Source organism: Chlorocebus sabaeus, chromosome 8 (genome assembly GCF_047675955.1).
Source record: "Chlorocebus sabaeus isolate Y175 chromosome 8, mChlSab1.0.hap1, whole genome shotgun sequence".
Lineage (NCBI taxonomy): Eukaryota > Metazoa > Chordata > Mammalia > Primates > Cercopithecidae > Chlorocebus > Chlorocebus sabaeus.
Window position 1 is genome coordinate 6,872,075 of NC_132911.1, and position 16,430 is coordinate 6,888,504.

Below are 16,430 nucleotides of genomic sequence, written 5' to 3' on the forward strand. Positions count from 1 at the left end.
GTCAGGAGCAGTGGCTCATGCCTGTCATCACAGCACTTTTGGAGGATGAGGCAGGCAGATCACGAGGTCAGGAAATCGAGACCATCCTGGCCAATATGGTGAAACCCCATCTCTACTAAAATACAAAATATTAGCCATGTATAGTAGCGCGCCTGTAGTCCCAGTTACTCAAGAGGCTGAGGCAGGGGAATCGCTTGAACCTGGGAAGTGGAGGTTGCAGTGAGCCAAGATCACACCACTGCACTCTAGCCTGGCAATAGAGTGAGACTCCATCTCAAAAAAAAAAAAAAAAAAAAAAAAAAAAAAGGTGAGGCATATTTTGATTTTGTCTAAACTGCACAGTCTCAGGCCTTTTGTTGCAGCAGCTTGAAAAAACTAAGATGAACTGTTTTCAAACAGCATGTATTCCATCAACAATCATTTACTAATTATCAATAAGTTAGCACACAGGATCGAAGTCAAAGTCAAGGTAAGTTCACATTCTGAAAGTTTATTGAAATCAATTCATGTTAGATTAGCCATCTGCAGAAATCATTTTATAAGTAACTATGTCTCTGAGGTCAAAAGCAGAAAGAGCAGATCTAGCTATTCAATAAAGGTTTGGCCATGTAAATGAGCGCTTGGTATCTATTGAATCTTGGTATCCTCTTTCATTTTTTCAGAGGAAACACAACACAAATTATTAGGCAATAGCCTAGAGTCTAGAAATGGATCAATACTTTGTCAGGTTCCTTCCAATGCCACTGAAGGCAAGGCCATCTCCATTAACCTGCTCAATTAACTCAGCTGTTCACATCCCATACCTGCTGTGGTCACCAAACATGACTCCAGATCACACTCTGCTTCCATATTCTCTTCTAATTCTCCCACTATCTGTTTTTCTTCCATGTTTGTCAATGTCTAATGAGGAAATACATTGGTGGGCTGAACTAGGCATTCAGATATAAGAGAAGTTTTAGTTTTATAATGAATTTATTTATTTATTTATTTTTTGAGATGGAGTCTCACTCTGTTGCACAGGCTGGAGTACAGTGGCGTGATCTCGGCTCACTGCAACCTTCACCTCCCAGCTTCAAGTGATTCTCCTGCCTCAGCCTCCCGAGTAGCTGGGATTACAGGTGTATACCACCATGCCTGGCTAATTTTTGGGTTTTTTAGTAGAGATTCGATTTCACCAGGTTGGCCAGGCTGGTCTCGAACTCCTGACTGCAAGTGATCCACCCACCTCGGCCTCCCAAAGTGCTGAGTGAGCCACTGGACCCAGTCTTATAATTAATTTTAAAATCAGCATTCTAGTTTAAACCAGTCTCCCATAAGTTTAAGGGGGTCAATCAACCACTGAGTCCTGACAGACATACAACTCAGGTTCAGAAACCTACAAAGTTGAGAATCAGTTCGTAGGATATGGTGACCACACCAAGGCTGTGCCATCGTGAAGTCTCACCCAAGAGATCAGCTTTTCTCAGGCATCTATTCATCTCTAATCATTGATACTGCCGTGGACTCATTCAAGGAATGTGTATTAAGTGCCTACTGGGTGCCAGGCGCTGCGTTAGAAAGCTCAGCAGCAAAAATGGTTTGCACAATCCTTGCTCTCAAGAAGTTTGCTGTCTACGAACAGTAAGGATGTAATACCTTAAACAAAAAATATGAACTAGAACCTAAAGAACTGAGTAGGAGTTGGCTATGAAAGTGAATTTAAAGGTTTGCCAGGTGGAGAAAAGAACATAAAGACTGTGATGTGGAAAAGAGCCAGATGCATGCAGAGAGAAGAAAGAAGTCTGGAGCTTAGTGAGAGGAGAGGAGAGTCGCAAGAGGCCCAGAGACAGTGGGAGAGGCAGGCAAAGGCCAGGCTGTGCTGGGCACGATTAGCAGGTCATGTCAGAAATTCTCTACTTTGTTCTAGATTCAATTCAACACTTTGAAAGGACTTAATCCTTGTAAATCATGTCAAGATATTGTTTGATTCGGACCCGTGATGACCAGCTCCTATCCCATCTACCTATTATCATTCTGCATTTCTAACAGATAAACAGAAAATAAAGACAAGGAGGAGGTGCTCTCTCTCTTGTTCTCAACAAGCAGAGGTTGTCATAAATGGCAATGCAGTCCCTATGAACCATATTCAGCCAGCAGTTAAGTTGAATGTAAACTTTTTGACTAAATTAGGGTGCTTTAAATAAGCCACCCCTCTCCAAGTTGCCCACAGGCCCAACACTCCCTACTGTCTTGTAGATCACCTGCTGCGGTCATTCATTTTACCCACCTTGCTTCCAAAACCCTTTGAGTTTGCAATCTGTCTTAGTCTGTTTTGTGCTGCTGTAACAGAACAACAGAGACTGGGTAATTTATAATGAACAGAAATGTACTGGCTTACAGTTCTGGAGGTTGGGAAATCCAAGATCAAGAGGCTGGCATCTGGTGAGGGCCTTCTTGCCACAATATAACATGATGAAAGGCAGAAGGGCAAGAGAGTGTGTGTGAGAGAGCAGTGGAAGGGGGCCAAACTCATACTGTTGCCAGGAGCCTGCTCTCACAGTAACTCACTCACTCCCATCATGATGGCATCAACCTCGTCAGGACCCACCTCCCAACACTGTTGCCTTAAGGATTAAGCTTTCAACACTTGCTTCTTGGAAGACACATTTAAATTATAGCACAATCTATATTCTCATTGTCAGGCTACAAGATGTATTCACCTAATTTCACTGAGAGAACCCATACTGAACAAGGACACAAGAAGAAGTAATTATTAACCTTCTGTGGATCCCGGCAACTTTTGAAAACATGATGAAAATGTTTGAATCTCTTCCTCACGAGATTACGTGCAGGTATGCAGACAGATATACACACACATATTTTGGTGACACAATTTTAAATAACCTCCAAAAACCATTTAAGAAACCCAATTAAGAAACACCAGAAACTGGCAACTGAAGCCAGCTGAAAGCATTGAGGCAAGGAACAGTAGGTGTTGTTACATGATGGGGAATGATAGAGTTTGGATTTGTGTCCTCACTCAAATCTCATGTCAAACTGTAATCCACAGTGTTGGAGGCACCTGCTGGTAAGTAATTGGATCATGAGGTAGAATTCCTCTTGGCTGTTCTTATGATCGTGAGTGAGTTGTCACAAGACCTGGTTGTTTAAAAATGTATGGTGCCTTATCCTTCTCTCTCTCCCTCCTTCTCCAGCCATGGAAGATGTGCCTGTTTCTGCTTCACCTTCTGCCATGACTGAAAATTTCCTGAGGCCTCTCCCGCCAAGCTTCCTGTACAGCCTGCCGAACTGTGAGCCAATTACACCTCTTTTCTGTATAAATTACCCAGGCTCGGGTAGTCCTTTATAGCAATGTGAGAATGAACTAATATAGGGAACCTTCTCCATGGATGAGATGAGGGAGAGGCTGTGTCCAGGACCTCCAGTCATGGGTACCATGGCCTTTCTCAAGACCACTTCTTCTTTTATACACAGCCTAACATTTCCCAGAACTCATTTTGAAAACTCTAGAAAGAAAGAGAACAGGTATACAACTTGTTATTAGTCCTCATAAAGACCGTCAAGAAACCCTACGTACCCTGGAAGTATTTACATTGGCTCTCTAGTCTGAAACGATCAGATTTTATGTGCTACAAAATGATGATGGCAAGCTTTTCCAGGTAGAAGAAAAAGCAGCAACAAATCTGAGGATAAACCTATTGTTGCTGCTTTTTGCAACCTGCCTTTTGCCCACTTTCAGCCAAGGTGGGATGATTGAGGGTTTACTCTTCTCAAGCAAATTTATTTTCTGTCTTGTACGTCATCTTATTACCTCTAGTTCTCACTCTCACTTCTTTTAGAAACAAAATTTAGGCCGGGCGCGGTGGCTCATGCTTGTAATCCTAGCACTTTGGGAGGCCGAGGCGGGCGGATGACAAAGTCAGGAGATCGAGACCATCCTGGCTAACATGGTGAAACTCTGTCTCTACTAAAAAATATAAAAAACTAGCCAGGTGTGGTGGCGGGTACCTGTAGTCCCAGCTACTTGGGAGGCGGAGGCAGGAGAATGGCGTGAACCCGGGAGGCAGAGCTTGAAGTGAGCAGAGATTGTGCCACTGCACTCCAGCCTGGGCAACAGAGCAAGACTCTGTCTCAAAAACAAACAAACAAAAAAAAGTGAAGAATTTCTGCAGTTTTCCAACAAATCGTGTAAATAAATTTGTAGTTTTCACAGCGCTGCTGAAAATGTGGAAGTGTGCCAAGCGTTCGCTCTTCTCAAATGTCACAACCATAAGTACCAGGATTCCCTATTGAAAGTCACCCTTCTGAGAGTCTCAACGCAACTTCGGCGAAAGACTTTATAGAAGATGTATGTAATCCTATGTAAATCATAGAATCCATCCAAAGTAAAATTGTCATCCAACTCAGAACGCTGAAAGAGACACACACGTGCCGGCATGCGTGCTTGAATTGGACAGCCAGGCAGGCATGATCGACTCCGCACTGTCTGAGCAATCTGGAACTTAAATGTCTCTACCTCATTATCGCATTTGAAGTCATGATGCTGGCAGTTGATGAGACTTTATGCAAAACACGGCTCTATAGGACACAGCCTCCATCTAACATACTTCCAGCAGGAAATGACAAGCAAAGAAAGCGACCCTAGGAAGCCCACTCAGAATGCTCCTTACAAAGGTATACATTTCTTTTCTATGACTATTGGGATTTTTTGTGGGCAGGAAAATATTGAAACGGACCATCTGTCACTGGAGACTCCACTAGAGAAAGACATTTTCAGCAAAGTGGTAAGTTTTCAGAAACGATTTCAAAGCAGCTTGGCACGAGGCATTGGAGCCAGACGGCTCTTGCAGAGCAGACGTTGGAGTAGAGGACAAAAAGGATATGTCAGCAAGGACTTTGCGGAGGCAAGACTGATGCGCTGCCACCAAGATACGGGACTTAGCATAACTTTAATATGGAAAGCTTGAGAAGTCAGGAACCGTAGTTTATAAAGCAGCATTTCAAGGCAAAATAATTAGGAAAGAAGGGGACACATAACAAAGATGGAGGAAAGCATGAAGCAGCAAAGAAAACGGAGAAGAGAGAGCTGAGAGAGTGAGGCACCAGAGGGCCAATTCTCATCTAGGGTTTTCAAACCCTTGATTATTGCAAAGCAAAATAGTTTAGAAATTACTCACATGGTTTGCTACATACTGTACATAGACTTACGCAGGTATTACCTCCCCTGTTCAAGGAAATGGCTGTGTTTATTGGGAGAATAAAACAATCCTGGAGAATGTAAAAGCCTCAGCAAGAGAAAGCAACTAAAGCTGATATGCAGAATACAGGAGAGTAGATTTAAAAATTACTCTACCCTGATTTTAGGAGATAGATAATGTCCCAAAGTTTTCATATATATAGGGCTGGGGATGGTGGCTCGTGCCTGTAATCTCAACATTTTGGGAGGCTGAAGACGGAGGTCCCTTATACCCAGGTGTTCCAGACCAGCCTGGGTAACATAGTGAGACTTCATCCCTTAAAAAAATTTTTTCAATAAAATAAAAGTGTGCATGGTGGTGCACTCTTGTAGTCCCAGTTACTTGGGCGGCTAACATCAGAGGATCACTTGAGCCCATGAGTTTGAGGCTGCAGTGAGCTACGATTTATGATTGCACTGCTACATTCCAGCCAGGGCAACAGAGCAAGACCATGTCTCAAAAAAAAAAAAGACAGAAGCATTAAGGATGAAATATATGGCTGTTCATAGGCAGCATCAGACCTTTATTTTTGACAGTTAAATTTTATTTTGCCAAATGGTTAAGAAAATCTCATCCTGTGAATGCACAGGGGTGACAGGATAGACAGCAACCAAGCCTTTGAAATTGTCTGTCTCCTGTGAGAAATCCGCCTGCCCAATGCTCGCCTACAGCAGTGGCCGAGAGCAAGGTGACAGGAGCCTGAGGACTGAAGGAACCCAGCCTGCAGAGTCCCCACCCAGAGCACCTATCCCTGCCCACTGGGTGGGGCAGAGCCAGCCTGCAGATCCTACTCTGCCCCGTCCCAAGGTCTGGGTGGGCTTCACTCACCCAACTCACTCCAACCACAGAATGCAGATAGCAGGACTTTGTGTGCTGCTCCAGAGGCTCTTCCCATTCCCGGAGGAATTCCGTGACCTGGTGACCGTTCAGCTGGAAGAGAAGAAGGGACAAACACAACCCTGTATATAAGCACAGAGTAGGTTTCTCTTCTATTCAATCATCCGCACAGACACTGGAGCATTTTTTTCTATTACAGTCATGAAATACCAATTACATCATGCACTGAAAAGTGACAGTGACCATGGACAGCCCTTGCATGTTAAGTGACGATGTGTGGGTGTCAGGAGCCTCCAGCAGCAGCACCTGGATCAGAATCCCGCTCTCCTCTTCTCACAACACCCAGTGAGACATTCCACCCACAGGGAGCCCAGACCACTACAAATGGCAGAACGGCATGAGTGGCAGAAGGACAAACGCTTCGTTTATATTACTGTCTCAGAGAGAGAGAAGCTACTTTAAATCAACAGACCTTACATCTAGAGTTTATCTTGACTCCTCAAGGATGGCTTCCTTCACTCTCCAGGTTTAGGAAAATAACAAAAACAATTCCTTTTCAAATAAAAAGTAAAGAGACCTACTTCCCAAGGTGAAAAGCTAAAAAGAAAAGAGAATGAGATCGTTTTGTCACTTAAAACACATTCTAACGGTCAATGATGTATTTTCCAAACATTACCAGAAAATTTAGCGTGAAACCTTAAATTACCATTAAATCACAGCAGAGGATTACATTACTGACACTACCTGGCCAGTGCATAGCCACGAAATAGCCATGGGATAAGAAAAGAGAAATTGTCACCTCATTGCTTCCCATTGGATAGTTTGCTCAAACTTTCTTCTCCTTCCACAGAGATCCTATTCCCCTTCTTCAGAGAGTTTTTTGTGCTATTTCCAAAAGTTCAAAACATTAAGAGGATACTTAGAATAAGAGTTATTTACTTTAAGAATTGTTTTTGGGTCAGGCACAGTGGCTTATGCCTGTAATCCCAGCACTTTGGGAGGCCAAGGCAGGCAGATCACTTGAGGTCATTAGTTCAAGACAAGCCTGGCCAACACGGTGAAACCCCACCTCCAGCAAAAATACAAAAATTAGCTGGGCGTGGTGGCTTGTGCCTGTAATCCCAGCTACTCAGGAGGTTGAAGCAGGAGAACTGCTTGAACCTGGAAGGTAGAGGTTACAGTGAACCAACATTGCACCACTGCACTCCCGCCTGGATGACAGAGTGAGACTCTGTCTCAAAAAAAAAAAAAAAAAAATTGTTTTTAAACAAACAAACAAAAATAATAGGATACTCAGAGTAAGAGTTCTTTAAGCATTGTTTTTAAAAACATGAGAAGAGTGCATTTTCTTAAGTTTTCTGATACATTTTATAACACATCTTTAACTTCTCATAACAGTGTTTTAATTCCATCTTCTTCACTCTATCTTCCCCACTGTTAACCCTTGGAAACCAATGAGAAATGTTTTCCACATGAACCAAATTTGACCCTTTGAAATAGCAACCACAGCACTGGGGCTTGAGGAATGAGGTCATCAGCTGGGGGGATGAATTTCGTTCTCATTAGGGCCCAGAAGGGATTCAATTAAAAAGGCAGACCCTGGGCAGAGAGCGGAGGCTACTGTGCAAGCTCATCTCCCGCAGAGTCCCGTCCTGGCTTCCTTGCTGCTACTCCTCATAGCAGCTCAGCAGGAAACAATGGCAAATTCAAATTCCTATAAAATGAGGGAAGTGTAGAAGAAATTCTGTTTGCAAGGGTGGGGCAGGTAGAGTTTTCCTTTCCCATCCCTGGGCCTGAAGGGAAGTGAGAGGAAGGACAGAGATGTGTGCAGCTCAGTGATGCTGTAGTAGGGCATTCTCACCTGCTACAAAAATTATCTGAGACCAGGTAATTTGTTTAAATAAAGAGGTTTAATTTGCTCACAGTTATGCAGGCTGTGCTAGAAGCATAGTGCTGACATCTGCTTGGCTTCTGGGGAGGCCTCAGGAAAGTTACAATCGTGATAGAAGGTGAAGGGGGAACAGGCACCTCACATGACACAAGCAGAACAAGAGAGAGAGGAGGGAGGTGCCCCACAATTTCAAACGACCAGATCTCACAAGAACTCACTATCGCAAAGACAGCACCCTTCATAAGAAATGCACCCCCATGATCCAATCACCTCCCACGACTCTCCACCTCCAACACTGAAGGTTACAATTCCACATGAGGTTTGGGCGTAGACACAGACCCGAACCGTATCAGACGCCACCCACAGGGAGCATGGGAAGAGGGAGGACAAGCTTCTTCATCTCATTCTTGCTCCCCCTTAATTAGCTCCCTATTGCTCCTGTAAGAATTTACCAAAATAGTTAACGGCTTAAAACAACACAAAAGTCTGCGTTAGTGGCAGGACAAATGTTTCCATTATATTACCATCCTATAGAGAGAGAAGCTACTTGAAATCAACAGGAATTACATCCAAAGTTTGTCTTGACTCCTGGAGGATGGCTTCCTTCACTCTCCAGGTTTAGGAAAACAACAGAAACAATTCCATGTCAAATAAAAGGTGAAGCAACCTCCTTCCTAAGGTGAAAAGCTAAAAAGAAAAGAGAATGAGATCGTTTGCCACTTAAAACATGTTCCAATGGTCTGTGATGTATTTTTCAAACTCTCTTAAAGTTCTGAAGGTCAGAAATCCAAAATGAGTCTTATGGGGCTAAAATTAGGATGTCACTGGAGCTGTTTCATCCTGAAGAACACAGAGAAGAATCTGCACCTTGCTGCTTCCAGCTTCTAGAGGTGGCCAGGCCCTCTGGACTCATGGCTGAATCACCCAGTCTCTGCCTCAATCACCACATCTCCTTCTCTGGCTTTGATCCTCCTGCCTCTCTCTGATAAGGCCACTGGTGATGACACTGGATCAATCTGGACCATCCAAGACAATCACCCCATCTCAAGACTCTTAGCCTGATCACCTTTGCAAAGTCTTGTGTGCCTATAAGGTCATTATTTGTAGGTTCCAAGGATTAGGACATGGGTACCGTGGGTGTGGGCACTGTTGAGCCTACCCTTCTCTGATCTCCTGCAGGTACTTCCTATCACCTGAACCCAATCAAGGCGAGAGGACAAAGACAACTCTTGATGTAGTCAACAAAGGTCAGTCTTCCAGGGCACAGCCTTCAGTGAAGAAGTGGGAGACATGGCTCCATAAGGCACACAGAGGTCACCAGCATGTCTTCTACACCCCAGTGTCTTCAAACCTGTGCAGACTCAGTATCAGTTAAAGGCAAGCTCCCTCATCATCTTATATGGTTTGGCTGTGTCCCCACCCAAATCTCATCTTGAACTGTAGTTCCCATAATCCCCATGTGTTGCAAGAGGGACCTGGTGTGAGGTAATTGAATCATGGGGGCAGTTATCTCCATGCTGTTCTCATGATAGTGAATGAGTTCTCACGAATTCTGATGGATTTATAAGGGGCTTATCCCCATTTTACTCGGCACTTCTCCTTGTTTCTGTCACATAAAGAAGGATGTGCCTGGTTCCCCTTCCGCCATGATTGTAAGTTTCCTGAGGCCTCCCCGGCCATGCTGAACTGTGTGTCAATGAAACCTCTTTCGTTTATAAATTACCCAGTCTCGGTATGTCTTTATTAGCAGCGTGAGAATAGACTAACACACCATGCCCTCAGACTCTTGACCCATCAGGAGTCGACATCCTCAAATCATAAAGTGTGAAAGAAAGGACGCTCTGTATTTTGCAATGTAGACCCCCATCAAGTGGTTTTCAATTCATTTCTGCTTCAGAGGAAAGAGCAACAAAATTATTTTTCACACCCAATTCAAACATTTGAAATGCTACATTAATTATAGTTTTTACGGAAATCTCTTGTCATCTTCAGAATCATTACTTTCCTAAAGGTAACATATGTACTCAGTTGGAGTCAGCTAAATTTTTGTTGACAGCTTGCAACTCTTCTTGTAAATGAGTGTTACGGTTTACATTGAAGTTGACTATTTGATGTTTAGTACTATATTGTGCATTGTCCCTAAATTAAAAAATAAATGCATGGTTCAAAGTGCATTCATTAAAATATTAGCACAGAACTAGTGATGAGAATAGAAAGCTGAATTGAAAAATTCAAAATTATATGTTCATTGATATGGCCTGTGCAGGCTGCCATAGCAAGATACCACAGACTGGGTGGCTTAGGAAACAGAAACTTACTTTCTCATAGTTCTAGAGGCTGCAAGTCCAAGATCTAAGTACCACCAGGGTCTCCAGTGAGGCCCCTGTATGAGTCTGTTCTCACGCTGCTAATAAAGACATATCCAAGACTGGGTAATGTATAAAGGAGAGAGGTTTAATTGACTTACAGTTCCACATGGCTGAGGAGGCCTCACAATCATGGTGGAAGGCAAAGGAAGAGGAGTAGTCACATGTTACATGGTAGCAGGCAAGAGAGCGTGTGCAGGGAAACTGCCCTCCATAAAACCATCAGATCTCATGAGACCCATTCACTGTCATGAGAACAGCAGTATCAGGGTAACCGCCCCCATGATTCAACTACCTTCCACTAGGTCCCACCACGACATGTGGGGACCACAGGAACCACAACCCAAGATGAGATTTGGGTGGGTACACAGCAAAACCACATCAGTCCCTCTCCTTGGCTTGCAGACAGCTGCCTTCTCTGTGTCAAGTGGTCTTTCCTGTGTGCTTATATGGAGAGAGGGAGAGAGTGATATCTGTTTATTTTCTTAAAGGACATCAGTCCTATCTGATTAGGGCCCCATGCCCATGACGCCATTAGCTCGAATTGCCTCCTTAAAGGTTCTGCCTCCAAATACAATCACATTGGGGATTAGGCCTACAACATGTACATTTGGGGGGACACAATTCAGCCTGTAACAATTGTGAGCAGGACTTGCATGGGAGCATAGAATTTGAAATTGTATGTGTTGGGACAATTCATCCAAAAGTGTAATTTCTTCCACACAATTGAAAAAGAAAGGAAGAAAGATTTAAAAAAAATTCAATAACAATTATTTGAAAATTGGGCTTTAATGGACCGATGTTCCATGTGCTCCTGCTTCCCAGTGAATTGAAAGTTGTGAGATTTTTCTAAAGAGCAGCATAAAGTCATCAAAGCCCTCGCATCATTTTCAAAGAAAGTGTAGTCATCTCCCTGATAAACCAGGTTTATTTTTCAGGAAGAAAAAGTGAAAAATAATGTCCTCCATCCAAAATTAGTTTTTTGTCTAAAAAAGGCAGAGAAGAAACCAAAATCTAAATACATTTACAGGATTTAAAAGATACTGTCTAGTGGGAAGAAGCAGCTGTTTAGAAATCCAGTCTTGTCTATCAAGCACCTACTGTGTTCCAGGCACTGGAAACACAGCTGTGGACGCAATGCAGCCCCAAGTTTGGGGATCTTATTTTCTAGTGGGAAAACACAGTAAACAAGTCAGCAAAGTCAATACTGATTGCAATAAATGCTGGGGAGAAATTAAACAGGGTGATGGGAGTGAGAGTGACCAAGGGGCACCACTTTAGAAAAAGCCTCTCTGGAGAGGTGACATTTGAGGACAGATCTGAAGATGCAAAAGAGCCAGCCATGCAAAGAGAACTAAGCGGAGATGAGTGCAAACACACAGGGGCAAGCAGGTCCCAGGACGGCTGGTCCAGAAAAGGCCAGTGTGGCTGGAGACCCGAGACAAGGGCTGATCCGGGAAGAGCTTTTCTTTTCTCAGTGGAGCAAATGTGATGACATATTACGGAGCATCTTTAGAAATCACATTCCAACACTATAATCGAACATGGAAAAAGAATACTTTTTAGACCCAAATGCAGCTCAGACATGAATTAGGGATTCACTCCCTGCAACCTTGAAAGCTCAAACATTCAGCATGCCTCTGAGTGCAATAGACGCTCATCGATTTAGTGTCTCAGTGCCTGAACATTTTCTTGAGTAAGAAAATGCTGTATAATTTCCAGGGCCATATTTGATAAAATATCCAAAACTGTATTACAGAGCCACCAAACAACTGCTGTCATTCCTGACAACCTAGAATTGAGAGTAAAGATTTTTTCATTCGATGAAAAAGAGACTGGACACTTGTAGAATCTCACCTAGCACTCAGACTTTGCACCTGTGAGCCTGACAACAGATACTTCAGGGAGAAACTGCAATCATGATCACCTTTTCAATAATAACTTGTTTAAAATAATAAGAAGAAATAAAAATAACTTGTTCAAAATATTATTTTGTTACTTAAAAATGGTGCTGATTCTTTCTTGTGAACTTACAGACCTGATAGTTTGGGAAGCACCATTCTAAATCTAAGCATAATTTTCAATTAATTAGAAAATACCCTCTTTATTTTTTCCTGTCTCATATATGCTAATTGGAGTATCTTCAACTTATGAGAAATTTTATGTTTCATGTCACATCTTTATCACTTGTCAAAGATCAAACAGCATTAATAAGGTGAATGACACCACATTTTTGTAAGGAAACTGATACACTCTATGGTGTCTTAGATGTGTTTGGTCCAAAAATAAAAGGTCAGAGAAAAAAGAAAAGGCCCTTGAAGAAGATATTTGATGAGTGTTGAATACAGGTAACACCTTTCAAACCAAACACTTTCACACTTGCGAAAAGTTTCGAAAGACAGACAGTAGCTACTTGTGCTAACATAAACAGAGTAGCACCTTTCTGATGAAACATAAACAGAGATGGAGGGATAAGAAGAGGACAATGGCTGTTTGCTTACAAATAAAACTAAAGTTGAGACAGTCAAAGTATAAAGGGCACATTTGTTTTAAGGACTCAGGGGTGTCCCAGAGAACCCAGTAGAAGAGATTCAGCCATGACACAGGAATGCATGGGAACCAGCAGGACTGCTATGTACAGTTGTGGAGATTGTGCACTGCACAAGTGTACCTGGCCGAGGAAGCAACTGAAGCAGAGAAAGTCACCAGGGAATGACTAAAAGCCCACCTACAATCCTTTCTCCAAACCATGCACTCCTGCACTCAGCTACATTCACTTAAGTGAGTGAATCTCACAGGGAGCAATTTTGCCTTCCAGGAGGTACTTGGCAATACCTGAACACATTTTTGATTGTCACAACTTGACATACATGCTACTGGCATCTAGTGAGTAGTGGCCAGGAATGTGACTATAAACGTTCTACACAGGACAGGCCCCCAAAGCAGAATTATCTGGCCTAAATGTCCATAGTGCTAAGGTGGAGAATCTCCAACTTAAAGATAACATGTTCTAATTCATATCAAGATGCAGCCCAGTGGAAAAGGCTTGGACACACAGGGATGTAGCTCTCCAGTGGGAAAAAACGTGTTCTGATTCACACAAAGAGCCTTATGGGAACCAGGAACTCTAAATCCACTGTCTGGTATCTCAGCCGTTTCTCCTCTGTTTCTCTCTCTCCCTCTCTCTCTCTCTCCCCCTCTCCCTCCCTTTTTCTCCCTTACCCTCTCCTCTCTTATTTCCCTCTCCCACTTCTTGTCTCTCTCTCTCTCTGTCTCTGTCTCTCTCTCTCTCTCTCTCTGTCTCATTCTCTTTCCCTTTCTCTGTGTCTGCCCTCATTGACATATCCAGAAATAGGCAGAAGTTCATCCCTGATTTGAGAAGGTGGAGCCATATTGTACACATGACTCTAGTGCCCCTTTCCTCTCTTCCCACTGTGGGAGGTAGAACAGGCTTGAGAGGTCACTTGAGCTGAGCAAAGGAGCCAACGTGTACCCACCGGAACACCCTTCATTCCTCATCCTTCCACTGAACGGAAAAGTCGCTGATCCCCAGTTACATGTTGAGCACTCTGCTGGGGAAGGAGAATTAGAACATGATCCCCACCCTCTAGACATGGGAACCTTTGAAAAGATGCTGACATGTAGCCAAATACAGACACATCAGAGGGTCCCTGTGATGCTCTTTGTCATAGTCTGAGCAGAGAATAAGAAGCAGAGAGAAAAGAGAAAAAGAACAAGCGGGAACTGTTTGTTGATAAACAGAATAAGCTCCGGAAGGAGACATAACTGATCATTTCCACTGAAAAGATACACATAGTAATATTGAGTGGGTGCAATATCATTTTTCATCTTGTTAATGTTTGGAACATAAAACTGGATTGAACTCAGAATCAAGTGTCATAGGACAAAAAGCAATGTACACATCAAGTTCTTATCTGTATATTGCCACATCTTTGAAATTCTAAAGAAAAATATACTGAGAAAAGTACAAGCAGGAAACATCACACTCTAAGACAAATCAAGTGTGCACAATTGTGATTAATTTCAGTTACACTAAAGAGAAGGCACTCAGAGGTACCTAGGCATTGCCATTTATTTATCATCTGTTTCAAAGAAAAGTTTGGCTTTATGTTTATATATGAATGCAAATTATCCATATTTAATAATAGATGGTTACTTTATGTGGACATATTATAGAACATCAAGAGTGTTCTGAATGCTGCCTATTCATCGCATTTCCTTATACACAATCACCTAATAGCAGCATTGGGAATGACAAGTATGAAGCCTGGAGGGAGAAAAAAAAAACAAAAAACATCAGCCCATACTCGGCCATCTGGTGCTCCAGACTGGGTTTCCAGAAAGCCCACTCTGAGCCTATTGATGTGTAAGGTGTTTATTAAGGAGAGGAAGAGAAGAAAGGAGGCAGAAGCGGGTAGAGCAGAAGTTGAACGGGAAGACAGGCCCCAAACAGCCTTGTTAACCACTGGGGGCTCAGCCCTTGGATGGGCCCTGCAGAGCCGTCCAGAGTGGGGCTGGAAGCTGGGGGCTCACACTCCCGCATCCATCAGCCCAGGGCCATCTGAGAGGGCAGAACTGGGGGATAAGTGGCTTTCTTCAGCTGCAGTGATCTCTGAAGAGGCTGAGAGCAGGAGACTGTGCACGGCTGCCCCCAAAACTGAGGCAAGGAGGCCTTGACTGAAGGGATCATTGCAGCGTCCAACACACCTGCCACACCTGACAATGTACCAGCATGCAAACCTGATACCTTTAAAGGACTGAAATCACTGACTGATGTAGTGACGGTGCTTTCATATCTATGTCTTTGTTCATTCAACCAGCATTTATGAAGTATTGACTATTGCTGGGTTCTGTGTTAGGCACAGTTGTCCATGAGGGCGACTGATTCCGTGGCTATCTTGTCTATACTATCTTACCATTTTAGTTCTGGCCACTATCCCAGAAAACTTTAGTAGCTTAAACAACAAATAGATACTTCTCAAGATTCAGAAGACTGGAAAGTCCTAGATCAGGGTGCTGGCAGATCTGGTATCTGGCTTCTAGACAGTCACTTTCCCACTGTATCCTAATGTGGCAGAGAAAGAAGCATGATCTTCTAGCTCCTCTTATAAGGGCACTAATCCCACTCATGAGAGCTGCACCCTCCTGACCTATTCACCTCCCAAAGGCCCCACCTCTTACTACCTCTCCATTGAGGGTTAGAATTTCAACAGATGAAGCTGGTGGGGAGGACGCAAACATTCAGTCTGTAACACCCACCGACCTGACCCATACCCAAAGAAATGCCAGGGCTCTGTGCTTAAAATACTCCAGTAGCATGGTTAATATTAGAGCTTAATCAAGATCAAAATATCCAGCTATAAAATTAAAAACTAAATAAGAATCAGAAGAGGAAGTAACAGGGAAAAATGAATGAAAAAAGTTACTCCTTTACAGGAAAAGACAGTAGAGTGAGGTGAATTGAATGAACGAGGCCCTTGCCCCCTGTCATATCTGGGTCCAAATTTCAGCTTGTCCACATACAAGCAATGTAACCTATACTTCTCTTGAGTCTTTCAATGTGAAATGAATGCCTGCATTATGTGATTTTTGGTGGGATTACATAAGATCTGTGCAGAGGAGGGAGACTGGGTCCTGAGCAGTCATGGGACCACAGTGACCACAGCATCTTCCTCGTATTCATCACCAGCTTCTCCAGCATGATTACCAAAGCACCACTGCCATAGGCCAGGCTGCAGATGCCCTCCTACAGCTGACATGCTGATGGCAAGTCCGTGTGAGTTATAGCAGGGTTTAGTGAAACCGCTTATCAAGGTCCCACAACTATGTTTCTGCTCCATAAAAGACCCTTCTCACTTCCAACATAACCTGAAATGTACTATTATCAAAAAGACAGGCTGGGCGCAGTGCCTCACACCTGTAATCCCAGCACTTTGGGAGGCCAAGGTGGGTGGATCACCTGAGCTCAGGAGTTCAAGATCAGTCTGACCACCATGGTGAAACCCCATCTCTACTAAAAATTAGCCAGGTGTGGTGGCGGGCGCCTGTAATGCCAGCTACTTGGGAGGCAGAGGCAGG

General features: G+C 43.3%; 1 long non-coding RNA gene across 1 annotated transcript; it reads right to left on the minus strand.

Annotated features, from left to right (window-relative positions):
• Positions 1–2,347: 2,347 nt before the first annotated feature.
• LOC140712284 (uncharacterized) lies at positions 2,348–13,855 on the minus strand. Its single transcript, XR_012093814.1, has 4 exons — positions 13,829–13,855; positions 6,547–6,671; positions 6,075–6,167; positions 2,348–3,506 (listed from the first exon to the last, which is right to left on the minus strand). It is a non-coding gene; the product is annotated as an uncharacterized lncRNA (long non-coding RNA).
• Positions 13,856–16,430: the final 2,575 nt, after the last annotated feature.